This window comes from Salvelinus fontinalis, chromosome 32, assembly GCF_029448725.1.
Source record: "Salvelinus fontinalis isolate EN_2023a chromosome 32, ASM2944872v1, whole genome shotgun sequence".
Lineage (NCBI taxonomy): Eukaryota > Metazoa > Chordata > Actinopteri > Salmoniformes > Salmonidae > Salvelinus > Salvelinus fontinalis.
Genome location: NC_074696.1, coordinates 16,505,773 through 16,525,772, shown reverse-complemented (window position 1 = coordinate 16,525,772; position 20,000 = coordinate 16,505,773). Strand labels below are relative to the sequence as shown.

Here is a 20,000-nt window from a genome sequence, read left to right as displayed (position 1 = left end):
TCCCCCTTCTGTTGTTCTCCCTCTCAGCTTTACAACCTCCCCCTTCTGTTGTTCTCCCTCTCAGCTTTACAACCTCCCCTTCTGTTGTTCTCCCTCTCAGCTTTACAACCTCCCCTTTCTGTTGTTCTCCCTCTCAGCTTTACATCCTCCCCCTTCTGTTGTTCTCCCTCTCAGCTTTACATCCTCCCCCTTCTGTTGTTCTCCCTCTCAGCTTTACTTCTCCCCCTTCTGTTGTTCTCCCTCTCAGCTTTACAACCTCCCCCTTCTGTTGTTCTCCCTCTCAGCTTTACATCCTCCCCCTTCTGTTGTTCTCCCTCTCAGCTTTACTTCTCCCCCTTCTGTTGTTCGCCCTCTCAGCTTTACATCCTCCCCTTCTGTTGTTCTCCCTCTCAGCTTTACATCCTCCCCTTTCTGTTGTTCTCCCTCTCAGCTTTACATCCTTCCCCTTCTGTTGTTCTCCCTCTCAGCTTTACATCCTCCCCTTTCTGTTGTTCTCCCTCTCAGCTTTACAACCTCCCCCTTCTGTTGTTCTCCCTCTCAGCTTTACAACCTCCCCCTTCTGTTGTTCTCCCTCTCAGCTTTACAACCTCCCCCTTCTGTTGTTCTCCCTCTCAGCTTTACAACCTCCCCTTTCTTTTGTTCTCCCTCTCAGCTTTACATCCTCCCCCTTCTGTTGTTCTCCCTCTCAGCTTTACATCCTCCCCCTTCTGTTGTTCTCCCTCTCAGTTTTACTTCTCCCCCTTCTGTTGTTCTCCCTCTCAGCTTTACAACCTCCCCCTTCTGTTGTTCTCCCTCTCAGCTTTACATCATCCCCCTTCTGTTGTTCTCCCTCTCAGCTTTACTTCTCCCCCTTCTGTTGTTCTCCCTCTCAGCTTTACAACCTCCCCCTTCTGTTGTTCTCCCTCTCAGCTTTACAACCTCCCCCTTCTGTTGTTCTCCCTCTCAGCTTTACAACCTCCCCCTTCTGTTGTTCTCCCTCTCAGCTTTACATCCTCCCCCTTCTGTTGTTCTCTCTCTCAGCTTTACAACCTCCCCCTTCTGTTGTTCTCCCTCTCAGCTTTACATCCTCCCCCTTCTGTTGTTCTCTCTCTCAGCTTTACAACCTCCCCCTTCTGTTGTTCTCCCTCTCAGCTTTACAACCTCCCCCTTCTGTTGTTCTCCCTCTCAGCTTTACAACCTCCCCTTTCTGTTGTTCTCTCTCTCAGCTTTACAACCTCCCCCTTCTGTTGTTCTCCCTCTCAGCTTTACATCTCCCCCCTTCTGTTGTTCTCCCTCTCAGCTTTACAACCTCCCCCTTCTGTTGTTCTCCCTCTCAGCTTTACAACCTCCCCTTTCTGTTGTTCTCTCTCTCAGCTTTACAACCTCCCCCTTCTGTTGTTCTCCCTCTCAGCTTTACAACCTCCCCTTTCTGTTGTTCTCCCTCTCAGCTTTACATCCTCCCCCTTCTGTTGTTCTCCCTCTCAGCTTTAAAACCTCCCCCTTCTGTTGTTCTGCCTCTCAGCTTTACAACCTCCCCCTTCTGTTGTTCTCCCTCTCAGCTTTACATCCTCCCCTTCTGTTGTTCTCCCTCTCAGCTTTACAACCTCCACCTTCTGTTGTTCTCCCTCTCAGCTTTACAACCTCCCCTTTCTGTTGTTCTCCCTCTCAGCTTTACATCCTCCCCCTTCTGTTGTTCTCCCTCTCAGCTTTACATCCTCCCCCTTCTGTTGTTCTCTCTCTCAGCTTTACATCCTCCCCTTCTGTTGTTCTCCCTCTCAGCTTTACATCCTCCCCCTTCTGTTGTTATCCCTCTCAGCTTTACATCCTCCCCCTTCTGTTGTTCTCCCTCTCAGCTTTACATCCTCCCCCTTCTGTTGTTCTCCCTCTCAGCTTTACATCCTCCCCTTCTGTTGTTCTCCCTCTCAGCTTTACATCCTCCCTTTCTGGTGTTCTCCCTCTCAGCTTTACATCCTCCCCCTTCTGTTGTTCTCTCTCTCAGCTTTACAACCTCCCCCTTCTGTTGTTCTCCCTCTCAGCTTTACAACCTCCCCCTTCTGTTGTTCTCCCTCTCAGCTTTACAACCTCCCCTTTCTGTTGTTCTCCCTCTCAGCTTTACATCCTCCCCCTTCTGTTGTTCTCCCTCTCAGCTTTACATCCTCCCCCTTCTGTTGTTCTCTCTCTCAGCTTTACATCCTCCCCTTCTGTTGTTCTCCCTCTCAGCTTTACATCCTCCCCCTTCTGTTGTTCTCCCTCTCAGCTTTACAACCTCCCCCTTCTGTTGTTCTCCCTCTCAGCTTTACAACCTCCCCCTTCTGTTGTTCTCCCTCTCAGCTTTACAACCTCCCCTTTCTGTTGTTCTCTCTCTCAGCTTTACAACCTCCCCCTTCTGTTGTTCTCCCTCTCAGCTTTACAACCTCCCCTTTCTGTTGTTCTCCCTCTCAGCTTTACATCCTCCCCCTTCTGTTGTTCTCCCTCTCAGCTTTACAACCTCCCCCTTCTGTTGTTCTCCCTCTCAGCTTTACATCCTCCCCCTTCTGTTGTTCTCCCTCTCAGCTTTACATCCTCCCCCTTCTGTTGTTCTCTCTCTCAGCTTTACATCCTCCCCTTCTGTTGTTCTCCCTCTCAGCTTTACATCCTCCCCCTTCTGTTGTTCTCCCTCTCAGCTTTACATCCTCCCCTTTCTGTTGTTCTCCCTCTCAGCTTTACATCCTCCCCTTTCTGTTGTTCTCCCTCTCAGCTTTACATCCTCCCCCTTCTGTTGTTCTCCCTCTCAGCTTTACATCCTTCCCCTTTCTGTTGTTCTACCTCTCAGCTTTACATCCTCCCCTTTCTGTTGTTCTCCCTCTCAGCTTTACATCCTCCCCCTTCTGTTGTTCTCCCTCTCAGCTTTACATCCTCCCCCTTCTGTTGTTCTCCCTCTCAGCTTTACATCCTTCCCCTTTCTGTTGTTCTACCTCTCAGCTTTACATCCTCCCCTTTCTGTTGTTCTCCCTCTCAGCTTTACATCCTCCCCCTTCTGTTGTTCTCCCTCTCAGCTTTACATCCTCCCCCTTCTGTTGTTCGCCCTCTCAGCTTTACATCCTCCCCTTTCTGTTGTTCTCCCTCTCAGCTTTACATCCTCCCCTTTCTGTTGTTCTCCCTCTCAGCTTTACATCCTCCCCTTTCTGTTGTTCTCCCTCTCAGCTTTACATCCTCCCCTTTCTGTTGTTCTCCCTCTCAGCTTTACATCCTCCCCTTTCTGTTGTTCTCTCTCTCAGCTTTACATCCTCCCCCTTCTGTTGTTCTCCCTCTCAGCTTTACATCCTCCCCCATCTGTTGTTCTCTCTCTCAGCTTTACATCCTCCCCCATCTGTTGTTCTCCCTCTCAGCTTTACATCCTCCCCCTTCTGTTGTTCTCCCTCTCAGCTTTACTTCATCCCCCTTCTGTTGTTCTCCCTCTCAGCTTTACATCCTCCCCCTTCTGTTGTTCTCCCTCTCAGCTTTACATCCTCCCCCTTCTGTTGTTCTCCCTCTCAGCTTTACATCCTCCCCCTTCTGTTGTTCTCCCTCTCAGCTTTACATCCTCCCCCTTCTGTTGTTCTCCCTCTCAGCTTTACATCTTCCCCCTTCTGTTGTTCTCTCTCTCAGCTTTACATCTCCCCCTTTCTGTTGTTCTCTCTCTCAGCTTTACATCCTCCCCTTTCTGTTGTTCTCCCTCTCAGCTTTACATTCTCCCCCTTCTGTTGTTCTCTCTCTCAGCTTTACATCCTCCCCTTTCTGTTGTTCTCCCTCTCAGCTTTACATCGTCCCCTTCTGTTGTTCTCCCTCTCAGCTTTACATCCTCCCCCTTCTGTTGTTCTCCCTCTCAGCTTTACTTCTCCCCCTTCTGTTGTTCTCCCTCTCAGCTTTACATCCTTCCCCTTTCTGTTGTTCTACCTCTCAGCTTTACATCCTCCCCTTTCTGTTGTTCTCCCTCTCAGCTTTACATCCTCCCCCTTCTGTTGTTCTCCCTCTCAGCTTTACATCCTCCCCTTTCTGTTGTTCTCCCTCTCAGCTTTACAACCTCCCCTTTCTGTTGTTCTCCCTCTCAGCTTTACATCCTCCCCCTTTTGTTCTTCTCTCTCTCAGCTTTACAACCTCCCCTTTCTGATGTTCTCCCTCTCAGCTTTACATCCTCCCCCTTCTGTTGTTCTCTCTCTCAGCTTTACATCCTCCCCCTTCTGTTGTTCTCCCTCTCAGCTTTACATCCTCCCCTTTCTGTTGTTCTCCCTCTCAGCTTTATATCCTTCCCTTTCTGTTGTTCTCCCTCTCAGCTTTACATCCTCCCCCTTCTGTTGTTCTCCCTCTCAGCTTTACATCCTCCCCTTTCTGTTGTTCTCTCTCTCAGCTTTACATCTCCCCCTTTCTGTTGTTCTCCCTCTCAGCTTTACATCCTCCCCTTTCTGTTGTTCTCCCTCTCAGCTTTACATCCTCCCCTTTCTGTTGTTCTCCCTCTCAGCTTTACATCCTCCCCCTTCTGGTGTTCTCCCTCTCAGCTTTACATCCTCCCCCTTCTGTTGTTCACCCTCTCAGCTTTACATCCTCCCCCTTTCTGTTGTTCTCCCTCTCAGCTTTACATCCTCCCCCTTCTGTTGTTCTCCCTCTCAGCTTTACATCCTCCCCCTTCTGTTGTTCTCTCTCTCAGCTTTACATCCTCCCCTTTCTGTTGTTCTCCCTCTCAGCTTTACATCCTCCCCTTCTGTTGTTCTCTCTCTCAGCTTTACATCCTCCCCCTTCTGTTGTTCTCCCTCTCAGCTTTACATCCTCCACCTTCTGTTGTTCTCCCTCTCAGCTTTACATCCTCCCCCTTCTGTTGTTCTCCCTCTCAGCTTTACATCCTCCCCCTTCTGTTGTTCTCCCTCTCAGCTTTACATCCTCCCCCTTCTGTTGTTCTCCCTCTCAGCTTTACATCCTCCCCTTTCTGTTGTTCTCCCTCTCAGCTTTACATCCTCCCCCTTCTGTTGTTCTTCCTCTCAGCTTTACATCCTCCCCCTTCTGTTGTTCTCCCTCTCAGCTTTACATCCTCCCCCTTCTGTTGTTCTCCCTCTCAGCTTTACATCCTCCCCCTTCTGTTGTTCTCCCTCTCAGCTTTACATCCCCCCCTTTCTGTTGTTCTCCTCTCAGCTTTACATCCTCCCCCTTCTGTTGTTCTCCCTCTCAGCTTTACATCCTCCCCCTTCTGTTGTTCTCCCTCTCAGCTTTACATCTCCCCCTTCTGTTGTTCTCCCTCTCAGCTTTACATCCTCCCCCTTCTGTTGTTCTCTCTCTCAGCTTTACATCCTCCCCCTTCTGTTGTTCTCCCTCTCAGCTTTACATCTCCACCTTCTGTTGTTCTCCCTCTCAGCTTTACATCCTCCCCCTTCTGTTGTTCTCTCTCTCAGCTTTACATCCTCCCCCTTCTGTTGTTCTCCCTCTCAGCTTTACATCCTCCCCCTTCTGTTGTTCTCTCTCTCAGCTTTACATCCTCCCCCTTCTGTTGTTCTCCCTCTCAGCTTTACATCCTCCCCCTTCTGTTGTTCTCCCTCTCAGCTTTACATCCTCCCCCTTCTGTTGTTCTCCCTCTCAGCTTTACATCCTCCCCCTTCTGTTGTTCTCCCTCTCAGCTTTACATCCCCCCCCTTCTGTTGTTCTCCCTCTCAGCTTTACATCCTCCCCCTTCTGTTGTTCTCCCTCTCAGCTTTACATCCTCCCCCTTCTGTTGTTCTCCCTCTCAGCTTTACATCCCCCCCTTTCTGTTGTTCTCCCTCTCAGCTTTACATCCCCCCCCTTTCTGTTGTTCTACCTCTCAGCTTTACATCCTCCCCTTTCTGTTGTTCTCCCTCTCAGCTTTACAACCTCCCCTTTCTGTTGTTCTCCCTCTCAGCTTTACATCCTCCCCCTTTTGTTCTTCTCTCTCTCAGCTTTACAACCTCCCCTTTCTGTTGTTCTCCCTCTCAGCTTTACATCCTCCCCCTTCTGTTGTTCTCTCTCTCAGCTTTACATCCTCCCCCTTCTGTTGTTCTCCCTCTCAGCTTTACATCCTCCCCTTTCTGTTGTTCTCCCTCTCAGCTTTATATCCTTCCCTTTCTGTTGTTCTCCCTCTCAGCTTTACATCCTCCCCCTTCTGTTGTTCTCCCTCTCAGCTTTACATCCTCCCCTTTCTGTTGTTCTCTCTCTCAGCTTTACATCTCCCCCTTTCTGTTGTTCTCCCTCTCAGCTTTACATCCTCCCCTTTCTGTTGTTCTCCCTCTCAGCTTTACATCCTCCCCTTTCTGTTGTTCTCCCTCTCAGCTTTACATCCTCCCCCTTCTGGTGTTCTCCCTCTCAGCTTTACATCCTCCCCCTTCTGTTGTTCACCCTCTCAGCTTTACATCCTCCCCCTTTCTGTTGTTCTCCCTCTCAGCTTTACATCCTCCCCCTTCTGTTGTTCTCCCTCTCAGCTTTACATCCTCCCCCTTCTGTTGTTCTCTCTCTCAGCTTTACATCCTCCCCTTTCTGTTGTTCTCCCTCTCAGCTTTACATCCTCCCCTTCTGTTGTTCTCTCTCTCAGCTTTACATCCTCCCCCTTCTGTTGTTCTCCCTCTCAGCTTTACATCCTCCACCTTCTGTTGTTCTCCCTCTCAGCTTACATCCTCCCCCTTCTGTTGTTCTCCCTCTCAGCTTTACATCCTCCCCTTCTGTTGTTCTCTCTCTCAGCTTTACATCCTCCCCTTTCTGTTGTTCTCCCTCTCAGCTTTACATCCCCCCCTTTCTGTTGTTCTCCCTCTCAGCTTTACATCTCCCCCTTCTGTTGTTCTCCCTCTCAGCTTTACATCCTCCCCCTTCGGTTGTTCTCCCTCTCAGCTTTACATCCTCCCCTTTCTGTTGTTCTCCCTCTCAGCTTTACATCCCCCCCTTTCTGTTGTTCTCCCTCTCAGCTTTACATCCTCCCCCTTCTGTTGTTCTCCCTCTCAGCTTTACATCCTCCCCCTTCTGTTGTTCTCTCTCTCAGCTTTACATCCTCCCCTTTCTGTTGTTCTCCCTCTCAGCTTTACATCCTCCCCTTCTGTTGTTCTCTCTCTCAGCTTTACATCCTCCCCCTTCTGTTGTTCTCCCTCTCAGCTTTACATCCTCCACCTTCTGTTGTTCTCCCTCTCAGCTTTACATCCTCCCCCTTCTGTTGTTCTCCCTCTCAGCTTTACATCCTCCCCTTCTGTTGTTCTCTCTCTCAGCTTTACATCCTCCCCTTTCTGTTGTTCTCCCTCTCAGCTTTACATCCCCCCCTTTCTGTTGTTCTCCCTCTCAACTTTACATCTCCCCCTTCTGTTGTTCTCCCTCTCAGCTTTACATCCTCCCCCTTCTGTTGTTCTCCCTCTCAGCTTTACATCCTCCCCTTTCTGTTGTTCTCCCTCTCAGCTTTACACCCCCCCTTTCTGTTGTTCTCCCTCTCAGCTTTACATCCTCCCCCTTCTGTTGTTCTCCCTCTCAGCTTTAAATCCTCCCCTTTCTGTTGTTCTCCCTCTCAGCTTTACATCCCCCCCTTTCTGTTGTTCTCCCTCTCAGCTTTACATCCTCCCCCTTCTGTTGTTCTCCCTCTCAGCTTTACATCCTCCCCCTTCTGTTGTTCTCCCTCTCAGCTTTACATCCTCCCCCTTCTGTTGTTCTCCCTCTCAGCTACACATCCTCCCCCTTCTGTTGTTCTCTCTCTCAGCTTTACATCCTCCCCCTTCTGTTGTTCTCCCTCTCAGCTTTACATCCTCCCCCTTCTGTTGTTCTCCCTCTCAGCTTTACATCCCCCCCTTCTGTTGTTCTCCCTCTCAGCTTTACATCCTCCCCCTTCTGTTGTTCTCTCTCTCAGCTTTACATCCTCCCCCTTCTGTAGTTCTCCCTCTCAGCTTTACATCCTCCCCCTTCTGTTGTTCTCCCTCTCAGCTTTACATCCTCCCCCTTCTGTTGTTCTCTCTCTCAGCTTTACATCCTCCCCCTTCTGTTGTTCTCCCTCTCAGCTTTACATCCTCCGCCTTCTGTTGTTCTCTCTCTCAGCTTTACATCCTCCCCCTTCTGTTGTTCTCCCTCTCAGCTTTACATCCTCCCCCTTCTGTTGTTCTCCCTCTCAGCTTTACATCCTCCCCCTTCTGTTGTTCTCCCTCTCAGCTTTACATCCTCTCCCTTCTGTTGTTCTCCCTCTCAGCTTTACATCCTCCCCCTTCTGTTGTTCTCCCTCTCAGCTTTACATCCTCCCCTTTCTGTTGTTCTCCCTCTCAGCTTTACATCCTCCCCCTTCTGTTGTTCTCCCTCTCAGCTTTACATCCTCCCCCTTCTGTTGTTCTCCCTCTCAGCTTTACATCCTCCCCCTTCTGTTGTTCTCCCTCTCAGCTTTACATCCTCCCCCTTCTGTTGTTCTCCCTCTCAGCTTTACATCCCCCCTTTCTGTTGTTCTCCCTCTCAGCTTTACATCCTCACCCTTCTGTTGTTCTCCTTCTCAGCTTTACATCCTCCCCCTTCTGTTGTTCTCCCTCTCAGCTTTACATCCTCCCCCTTCTGTTGTTCTCCCTCTCAGCTGTATATCCTCCCCCTTCTGTTGTTCTCCCTCTCAGCTTTACATCTCCCCCTTCTGTTGTTCTCCCTCTCAGCTTTACATCCTCCCCCTTCTGTTGTTCTCTCTCTCAGCTTTACATCCTCCCCCTTCTGTTGTTCTCCCTCTCAGCTTTACATCTCCCCCTTCTGTTGTTCTCCCTCTCAGCTTTACATCCTCCCCCTTCTGTTGTTCTCTCTCTCAGCTTTACATCCTCCCCCTTCTGTTGTTCTCCCTCTCAGCTTTACATCCTCCCCCTTCTGTTGTTCTCCCTCTCAGCTTTACATCCTCCCCCTTCTGTTGTTCTCCCTCTCAGCTTTACATCCTCCCCCTTCTGTTGTTCTCCCTCTCAGCTTTACATCCTCCCCCTTCTGTTGTTCTCCCTCTCAGCTTTACATCCTCCCCCTTCTGTTGTTCTCCCTCTCAGCTTTACATCCTCCCCCTTCTGTTGTTCTCCCTCTCAGCTTTACATCCTCCCCCTTCTGTTGTTCTCCCTCTCAGCTTTACATCCTCCCCCTTCTGTTGTTCTCCCTCTCAGCTTTACATCCCCCCCTTTCTGTTGTTCTCCCTCTCAGCTTTACATCCTCCCCCTTCTGTTGTTCTCCCTCTCAGCTTTACATCCTCCCCTTTCTGTTGTTCTCCCTCTCAGCTTTACAACCTCCCCTTTCTGTTGTTCTCCCTCTCAGCTTTACATCCTCCCCCTTTTGTTCTTCTCTCTCTCAGCTTTACAACCTCCCCTTTCTGTTGTTCTGCCTCTCAGCTTTACATCCTCCCCCTTCTGTTGTTCTCCCTCTCAGCTTTACATCCTCCCCTTTCTGTTGTTCTCCCTCTCAGCTTTATATCCTTCCCTTTCTGTTGTTCTCCCTCTCAGCTTTACATCCTCCCCCTTCTGTTGTTCTCCCTCTCAGCTTTACATCCTCCCCTTTCTGTTGTTCTCTCTCTCAGCTTTACATCTCCCCCTTTCTGTTGTTCTCCCTCTCAGCTTTACATCCTCCCCTTTCTGTTGTTCTCCCTCTCAGCTTTACATCCTCCCCTTTCTGTTGTTCTCCCTCTCAGCTTTACATCCTCCCCCTTCTGGTGTTCTCCCTCTCAGCTTTACATCCTCCCCCTTCTGTTGTTCTCCCTCTCAGCTTTACATCCTCCCCCATCTGTTGTTCTCCCTCTCAGCTTTACATCCTCCCCCTTCTGTTGTTCTCCCTCTCAGCTTTACATCCTCCACTTTCTGTTGTTCTCTCTCTCAGCTTTACATCCCCCCCTTTCTGTTGTTCTCTCTCTCAGCTTTACATCCTCCCCCTCCTGTTGTTCTCTCTCTCAGCTTTACATCCTCCCCTTTCTGTTGTTCTCTCTCTCACACTCATCCTCTCACATTCATCCTCTCCCTCTTATACTCATCCTCTCCCTCTCACATCGTCTCACATTCATCCTGTCCCTCACTCACTCGTCCTCTCACACTCATCTCTCTTTCCCTCTCATCAGCCCCTCTCTTTTTGTTATCTCACTCTCCCACTCATCAGCTCCTCGCTCTGTCATCTCTCTCTTATCAGCTCCTCTCTTTCTGTCATCTCTCTCTTATCAGCTCCTCTCTTTCTGTCATCTCTCTCTTATCAGCTCCTCTCTTTCTGTCATCTCTCTCTTATCAGCTCCTCTCTTTCTGTCATCTCTCTCTTATCAGCTCCTCTCTTTCTGTCATCTCTCTCTTATCAGCGTCTCTCTTCATGTCATCTCTCTCTCATCAGCTCCTCTCTTTCTGTCATCTCTCTCTTATCAGCTCCTCTCTTTCTGTCATCTCTCTCTTATCAGCGTCTCTCTTCATGTCATCTCTCTCTCATCAGCTCCTCTCTTTCTGTCATCTCTCTCTCATCAGCTCCTCTCTTTCTGTCATCTCACTCATCAGCTCCTCTCTTTCTGTCATCTCCCTCTCCCTCTCATCAGCCCCCCATCTTTCTGTCATCTCTCTCACAATCATCCTCTCACATTTATCCTCTCCCTCTCACACTCATCCTCTCCCATTCTCTCTTGGCACATCATATGAAAAGACAAACACCCCCACTCGCAAACATTGCACAGTGAAACAGACACACACTACACAGTGAAACACCACAGACACACACTACACAGTGAAACACCACAGACACACACTACACAGTGAAACACCACAGATACAACACTGCACAGTGAAACACCACAGATACAACACCACACAGTGAAACACCACAGACACACACCACACAGTGAAACACCACAGACACACACTACACAGTGAAACACCACAGATACAACACCACACAGTGAAACACCACAGACACACACTGCACAGTGAAACACCACAGATACAACACTTCACAGTGAAACACCACAGATACAACACCACACAGTGAAACACCACAGATACACACTGCACAGTGAAACACCACAGACACACACTGCAGGAAACATACACTCAGTTAGAAATATGTAAGAGCTATGCTTTTGCTAATCTAATCATAAGAATGAAGAAGAATGGTAGTCCTGGTCACTGGCAATGGAGAGAGGGAGAGAGAGGTCAAAGGGAGAAGAGGAATAACATGGCAGATAGAGAGGTCAAAGGGAGAAGAGGAATAACATGGCAGATAGAGAGGTCAAAGGGAGAAAAGAAATGACATGGCAGAGAGAGAGGTCAAAGGGAGAAGAGGAATGACATGGCAGATAGAGAGGTCAAAGGGAGAAGAGGAATGACATGGCAGAGAGAGAGGTCAAAGGGAGAAGATAAATGACACGGCAGAGAGAGAAGGGGAAGGGAGAAGAGAAATGACATGGCAGAGAGAGAGGTCAAAGGGAGAAGAGGAATGACATGGCAGAGAGAGAAGGGGAAGGGAGAAGAGGAATGACATGGCAGAGAGAGAAGGGGAAGGGAGAAGAGAAATGACACGGCAGAGAGAGAGGTCAAAGGGAGAAGAGAAATGACACGGCAGAGAGAGAAGGGGAAGGGAGAAGAGGAATGACACGGCAGAGAGAGAGGTCAAAGGGAGAAGAGGAATGACATGGCAGAGAGAGAGGTCAAAGGGAGAAGAGGAATGACATGGCAGAGAGAGAAGGGGAAGGGAGAAGAGGAATGACATGGCAGAGAGAGAAGGGGAAGGGAGAAGAGGAATGACATGGCAGATAGAGAGGTCAAAGGGAGAAGAGGAATGACATGGCAGAGAGAGAGGTCAAAGGGAGAAGAGGAATGACATGGCAGATAGATAAGGGGAAGGGAGAAGATGAATGACATTGCAGATAGAGATTTCAAAGGGAGAAGAGGAATGACACGGCAGAGAGAGAAGGGGAAGGGAGAAGACGAATGACATGGCAGATAGAGAGGTCAAAGGGAGAAGAGGAATGACACGGCAGAGAGAGAAGGGGAAGGGAGAAGAGGAATGACATGGCAGAGAGAGAAGGGGAAGGGAGAAGAGGAATGACATGGCAGATAGAGAGGTCAAAGGGAGAGGAGGAATGACAAGGCAGAGAGAGTTGTCAAAGGGAGAAGAGGAATGACATGGCAGAGAGAGTAGGGGAAGGGAGAAGAGAAATGACATGGCAGAGAGAGAAGGGGAAGGGAGAAGAGGAATGACATGGCAGAGAGAGGTCAAAGGGAGAAGAGGAATGACATGGCAGAGAGAGGGGTCAAAGGGAGAAGAGGAATGACATGGCAGATAGAGAGGTCAAAGGGAGAAGAGGAATGACATGGCAGAGAGAGAGGTCAAAGGGAGAAGAGGAATGACACGGCAGATAGAGAGGTCAAAGGGAGAAGAGGAATGACACGGCAGAGAGAGAAGGGGAAGGGAGAAGAGGAATGACATGTCAGAGAGAGAGGTCAAAGGGAGAAGAGGAATGACACGGCAGAGAGAGAGGGGGAAGGGAGAAGGGGAATGACATGGCAGAGTGAGAGGTCAAAGGGAGAAGAGAAATGACACGGCAGATAGAGAGGTGAAAGGGAGAAGAGAAATGACACGGCAGAGAGAGAGGTCAAAGGGAGAAGAGAAATGACACGGCAGAGAGAGGGGTCAAAGGGAGAAGAGGCATGACACGGCAGAGAGAGAGGTCAAAGGGAGAAGAGAAATTACATGGCAGAGAGAGAAGGGGAAGGGAGAAGAGGAATGAAACGGCAGAGAGAGGGAGGAGGGAGGGCTTGGAGAACATCTTCAAATCCCCCCTCCTGCATCCCCCTGTCCTCTATCAGTCTATCTATCACTCCTCTCTTTCTGTCATCTCTCTCTCTCTCATCAGCTCCTCTCTTTCTGTCATCTCTCTCATCAGCTCCTCTCTTTCTGTCATCTCTCTCTCTCTCATCAGCTCCTCTCTTTCTGTCATCTCTCTCTCTCATCAGCTCCTCTCTCTCTGTCATCTCTCTCATCAGCTCCTCTCTTTCTGTCATCTCTCTCTCTCATCAGCTCCTCTCTTTCTGTCATCTCTCTCTCATCAGCTCCTCTCTTTCTGTCATCTCTCTCCCTCTCATCAGCTCCTCTCTTTCTGTCACCTCTCTCTCTCTTATCAGCTCCTCTCTTTCTGTCATCTCTCTCATCAGCTCCTCTCTTTCTGTCATCTCTCTCTCTCTCATCAGCTCCTCTCTTTCTGTCATCTCTCTCTCTCATCAGCTCCTCTCTTTCTGTCATCTCTCTCTCTCTCATCAGCTCCTCTCTTTCTGTCATCTCTCTCTCTCATCAGCTCCTCTCTTTCTGTCATCTCTCTCTCATCAGCTCCTTTCTTTCTGTCATCTCTCACCAGCTCCTCTCTTTCTGTCATCTCTCTCTCTCATCAGCTCCTCTCTTTCTGTCATCTCTCTCTCTCTCATCAGCTCCTCTCTTTCTGTCATCTCTCTCTCTCTCATCAGCTCCTCTCTTTCTGTAATCTCTCTCCCTCTCATCAGCTCCTCTCTTTCTGTCATCTCACTGTCTCATCTGCTCCTGTCTTTCTGTCATCCTGTTTCTAAATCGCATTGGTCTAACAACATCCAATGAGGAAAACAACACAAGGGAAACCAACCATCACCACCTCCACCATCATCCAAGCAGGAAGTGACATCAAAGTTCACAAAGAGAAGAAAAGATACAAAGGAAGTGGTCAGAGAGACTTGCAAGCATCCCGCAACCACACAGTGTTCAGATGGAAAGGAGACGGGGGTTATCAGTACATATACAACGAATCACTGTTCTAAACACAGTCACACAGGCACACACTAGTAGATCTACAGATCTATGGTCATCTATCTATCTGTCTCTGGAGATCTTTACTATGGCATGGAGTGGAGAGACCACACAGCCAGACCCCCAGCAGTGTACCCCTGGTACGAGCACCAACTAAAGGGTAATAAAGGGGGGTGAGAGGGGTTTACCTTTCTGCTGTTTTCTGGCCTCAGTTCTGCTTGCTGCCTGGCTACAGTCAAACTAAGACAGAGAAACATGAAGCACCAAGCATGATGAAGCCCAACCCAGACAACATACAAAACAAACAGAGCAAAGGAAAAAGAGGCAATGAATTAACAATGTATCACCCATTGCAAAATAGTTGCAAAATAGTTGGGAAGAGATTTTCGATGTACCCATTCCATGGCACATGGTTTATGAATTGATACGCAAAACAACGCCGGATTCAAAACTTCGAATTTTTCAATATAAATTACTGTACAAAATTCTTGCAACTAATAGAATGTTATATATATGGGGTATACAATCTTCCCAGCTCTGCAGATTCTGCTGTGAGGAGGCAGAGTCATTAGATCATTTATTTTGGTATTGTCCATATGTAGCTCGTTTTTGGTCACAGGTCCAGGAATGGCTGAAGAATTGCAACATTTGCCTAAAACTAACGCTACAGATAGCAATACTGGGGGATTTGAAAAGCCATAGTCAATCAATCAATAATATAATAATTATTTTGGCAAAGATGTTTATTTTTAATTTACAATCTGTAGAAGCTATGAGAATAGGAAGGTTCAGGTCTTTTGTGAAGCATCACAGCACAGTTGAGAAATGTATGGCAAATAGAAATCCGAAATGGATGATGTTGGAAGATAGATGGGAGGGGTTGGGTGGAGCTGAAGGGTGGGACTAATAACAAGATAAACAATATAGGGCATACGGGATCTGTGAAATGTGTATAGGTGCGGAGCTTTTGTGAAATAGCACAGTTACAAGTGGAAATAAAATTGGATGGACAACAGAAATAGAGGAAGGACTAAGAACAAATAAGAGAGAACTATTGTAAAGTGGACTGTGTCTGTAAGATAGGTATAAGATGTAGAAATTGAAGGTAAAAGCAGAAGTGTTTATAAGTTTACTCCAATTGGGGGATTGGTGGTAGGGTCGCGGGGAATAATAATAAAGGCATATTCTTAAAAAAAGTATGTATGTCTATATTGTTATGTGTATGTATATATGTGTATATGTATGCATACGTGTATGGATATATATATTTACCCCAAAAAATATGGGGGATTGGAAATGATGCAGACAATTACATTGGAAGCAACATTCTTTCCGCAATATTAAGCTGATCCTCCCCTAAAAAAAAAACAATAAAAAAAAATAAAAAAAAAACAATGTATCACCCAGCAACAGACAGCTAGTCAGTTACTCACAGATATCAAATTAAAATGATGAATGAATAAATAAATACATATATGAATTAGAAGACTGATATATGATTCGATAAACATCGGACAGCTAGCGAGGCCAAGCATGTGAAGCCCAGGTCAGTGGGTAAAAGAGGAACAGGTCAATTATAAACAAAGTAGAATTGTTCTTGGACCTGGTGGGCTTTGGGTCTCTAAACCAGCCAGAAGCTATGAGGGATCAGGTGGTCTCTCTCTCTCTCTCTCTCTCTCTCTCTCTCTCTCTCTCTCTCTCTCTCTCTCTCTCTCTCTCTCTCTCTCTCTCTCTCTCTCTCTCTCTCTCTCTCTCTCTCTCTCTCTCTCTCTCTCTCTCTCTCTCTCTCTCTCTCTCTCTCTCTCTCTCTCTCTCTCTCTCTCTCTCTCTCTCTCTCTCTCTCTCTCTCTCTCTCTCTCTCTCTCTCTCACTCACTCACTCTCACTCTCTCACTCACTCTCACTCTCACTCTCTCTCACTCACTCTCACTCTCACTCTCGTGCCTACATCTTCTCTTTCAAATCTCATTACAAATTCCTCCTGCCTGTAGGCCTACAAAGCCATTTCCATTTTGAGACCAAGCATGTAAACGTTAGATGGACTCTTTTAGAGATATCTTACCATTACCCCATCCAATCATTTAATCATTATTCTGCACCAAGGCCCTATTACACAAGCTCAGAATCCGTCACTGACCGGCCAATCTACATTGGAGTACAACTAACCCTGAAGTGGAATAATAAACCAGGTTTGTGTTGCAGTAATAGGGGTCTTCAAAGGGACTTAACCATTGAATGCATCACGTATACAATCTATTAAAGGCTACGAATTGCTAACAAATGAGAGATCAGACAACCACTGTAGTCCAATGCAGCACGGCCGCTGCAGTCCTATGCAGGGTTACGTTCTAGTTTCTCGTCCATAAACAGTTCCAACGAGTGACTCTGCCCTTTTCTTCCTCACCTCCTAATTGTCCCAAGGACACTCAATGAGTCACATTAGCTTCGTGCCCCTTAGTGCGCATCGGAGCTAGTGTTAGCTTCGTCTCCTCATTGATAGACCCAGGGAGAGCTAGCGCGCTCTGCTACGCTAACGCTAGGCTACGCTACACTACACTGCACCAGCCCTTGGATATTTATGGCCAATTTGTGTGGAAGGGAGAAAATAGATGATGAGTTTATACTGGGCGCAGAGAAAGGGGGCATGAAAATAATTTTAAAAAACACTAATGAGAGGAAACAATTATTAAATGAATGCCTCTATTGTGGGCTAAGTTCAGAGGGAAACAAACAAGGAAACTAGGGGACGGAGAGGAGAAATGTCAGGCCATGAGGAGGAATGGAACAGAGAATGAGATGGAGGGAAGTTTGAAGAGGAGAAAAAGGAGAGAAAGAGAGATTCAGATACGTTCGAGCCCTTCAGCTCGATGCCAGAACATTTCGTTAAGGACCTAAGGGTTCGGGAGTACAGTCAAATTGCCCTCACTGACTCAATAACCTCGAGATCCTTGTCATTGAAAATTAGACACCTCAGCTTAACCTGAGTCACCGTCACAGCACTGTGACTATGATTGGTACAATTCCGCTTTGCGGCAGCAACACGATTGCTAGCATTTCAATAGCATTTTAAACAGGTCAACATTCACAAGGCCGCAGGGCCAGATGGATTACCAGGAGGTGTACTCAGAGCATGCATGGACTAACTGGCAAGTGTCTTCACTGACATGTTTTAAGGTTTCAAACTTTGTAGGTTTCAAACTCTCCCTGACTGAGTCTGTAATACCTACATGTTCCAAACTCTCCCTGACTGAGTCTGTAATACCTACATGTTTCAAACTCTCCCTGACTGAGTCTGTAATACCTACATGTTCCAAACTCTCCCTGAGTGAGTCTGTTATACCTACATGTTTCAACCTCTCCCTGACTGAGTCTGTAATACCTACATGTTTCAACCTCTCCCTGACTGAGTCTGTAATACCTACATGTTTCAACCTCTCCCTGACTGAGTCTGTAATACCTACATGTTTCAAACTCTCCCTGACTGAGTCTGTAATACCTACATGTTCCAAACTCTCCCTGACTGAGTCTGTAATACCTACATGTTTCAACCTCTCCCTGACTGAGTCTGTAATACCTACATGTTTCAACCTCTCCCTGACTGAGTCTGTAATACCTACATGTTTCAACCTCTCCCTGACTGAGTCTGTAATACCTACATGTTTCAACCTCTCCCTGACTGAGTCTGTAATACCTACATGTTTCAACCTCTCCCTGACTGAGTCTGTAATACCTACATGTTCCAAACTCTCCCTGACTGAGTCTGTAATACCTACATGTTTCAACCTCTCCCTGACTGAGTCTGTAATACCTACATGTTCCAAACTCTCCCTGAGTGAGTCTGTTATACCTACATGTTTCAACCTCTCCCTGACTGAGTCTGTAATACCTACATGTTCCAAACTCTCCCTGACTGAGTCTGTTATACCTACATGTTTCAACCTCTCCCTGACTGAGTCTGTAATACCTACATGTTTCAACCTCTCCCTGACTGAGTCTGTAATACCTACATGTTTCAACCTCTCCCTGACTGAGTCTGTAATACCTACATGTTTCAACCTCTCCCTGACTGAGTCTGTAATACCTACATGTTTCAAACTCTCCCTGACTGAGTCTGTAATACCTACATGTTCCAAACTCTCCCTGAGTGAGTCTGTTATACCTACATGTTTCAACCTCTCCCTGACTGAGTCTGTAATACCTACATGTTTCAACCTCTCCCTGACTGAGTCTGTAATACCTACATGTTCCAAACTCTCCCTGAGTGAGTCTGTTATACCTACATGTTTCAACCTCTCCCTGACTGAGTCTGTAATACCTACATGTTCCAAACTCTCCCTGACTGAGTCTGTTATACCTACATGTTTCAACCTCTCCCTGACTGAGTCTGTAATACCTACATGTTTCAACCTCTCCCTGACTGAGTCTGTAATACCTACATGTTTCAACCTCTCCCTGACTGAGTCTGTAATACCTACATGTTTCAACCTCTCCCTGACTGAGTCTGTAATACCTACATGTTTCAACCTCTCCCTGACTGAGTCTGTAATACCTACATGTTCCAAACTCTCCCTGACTGAGTCTGTAATACCTACATGTTTCAACCTCTCCCTGACTGAGTCTGTAATACCTACATGTTTCAACCTCTCCCTGACTGAGTCTGTAATACCTACATGTTCCAAACTCTCCCTAACTGAGTCTGTAATACCTACATGTTCCAAACTCTCCCTGACTGAGTCTATAATACCTACATGTTTCAAACTCTCCCTAACTGAGTCTGTAATACCTACATGTTTCAAACTCTCCCTAACTGAGTCTGTAATACCTACATGTTTCAACCTCTCCCTGACTGAGTCTGTAATACCTACATGTTTCAAGCAGACCACTCGGGTCCCTGTACCCAAGAACACTAAGGTAACCTGCCTAAATGACTACCGACCCATAGCACTCACGTCTGTAGTCATGAAGTGCTTTGAAAGGCTGGTCATGACTCACATCAAAACCACCATCCTGGAAACCCTAGACCCACTCCGATTCACATACAGCCAAACAGATCCACAGATGACGCAATCTCAATCGCATTCCACACTGCCCTTTCCCACCTGGACAAAAGGAACACCTATGTGAGCATGCTGTTCACTGACTACAGCTCAACGTTCTACATCCTAGTGCCCACAAAGCTCATCACTAATCTAAGGACCCTGGAACTAAACACCTCCCTCTGCAACTGGATCCTGGACTTCCTGACAGGCTGCCTGTTGGTGAGGGTAGATAACAACACATCTGCCACGTTGATCCTCAACACGGAGGCCCATCAGGGGTGAGTCCTCAGTTCCCTCCTGTACTCTCTGTCCACCCATGACTATGTGGCCAAGCACGACTCCAACACCATCATCAAGTTTGCTGATGACACAACAGTGGTAGCCCTGATCACCGACAACGATGAGACAGCCTATAGGGAGGAGGTCAGAGACCTGGCCGTGTGGTGCCAGGACACCAACCTCTCCCTTAATGTGAGCAAGACAAAGGAGCTGATCGTGGACACAGGAAAGGAGGGCCGAACAGGCCCCCATTCACATCGACGGCGCTGTAGTGGAGCGGGTCGAGAGTTTCAAGTTCCTTTGTGTCCACATCACCAACAAACTATCATGGTCCAAACTCATGAAGAGGCACGACACACCTTCTCCCCCTCAGGAGACTGACAAGATTTGCCATGGGTCCCCAGATCCTCTGAAAATTCTACAGCTGCACCATCAAGAGCATCCTGCCCCGGTTGCATCACCGCCTGGTATGGCAACTGCTTGGTATTCGACCGCAAGGCGCTGCAGACGGTAGTGCGTACAGCCCAGTACATTACTGGGGCCAAGCTTCCTGCCATCCAGGACCTCTATACTAGGTGGTGTTAAAGGAAGGCCCAAAGAATTGTCAAAGACTCCAGTCACCCAAGTCATAGACTGTTCTCTCTGCTAACGCACGGCAAGCGGTACCGGAACAACAAGTCTAGGTCCAAAAGGCTCCTGAACAGCTTCTAACCCTAAGACATAAGACTGCTCAACAATGAATCAGATGTCTACACAGACTATTTACACTGACCCCCCCCCCTTTGTTTTTACACTGCTGCTCCTCACTATTTATTATCTATGTATAGTCACTTTACCCCTAACTACATGTACAAATTACCTCGACTAGCCTGTACCCCTGCACATTTACTCGGTACCGGTGCCCACTGTATATAGCCTCATTATTGTTACTTTATTGTAATTTTTTTTACTTTAGTTTATTTAGTAAATATTTTCTTAACTACATTTTTTT

General features: G+C 47.5%; 1 protein-coding gene across 1 annotated transcript in view; it reads right to left on the bottom strand.

The window, feature by feature from the left end:
• LOC129830522 (adhesion G protein-coupled receptor B2-like) overlaps positions 1–20,000 on the bottom strand; it is a 564,124-nt gene that overhangs the window by 8,727 nt on the left and 535,397 nt on the right. The gene's annotated exons all lie outside the window — the stretch shown is intronic.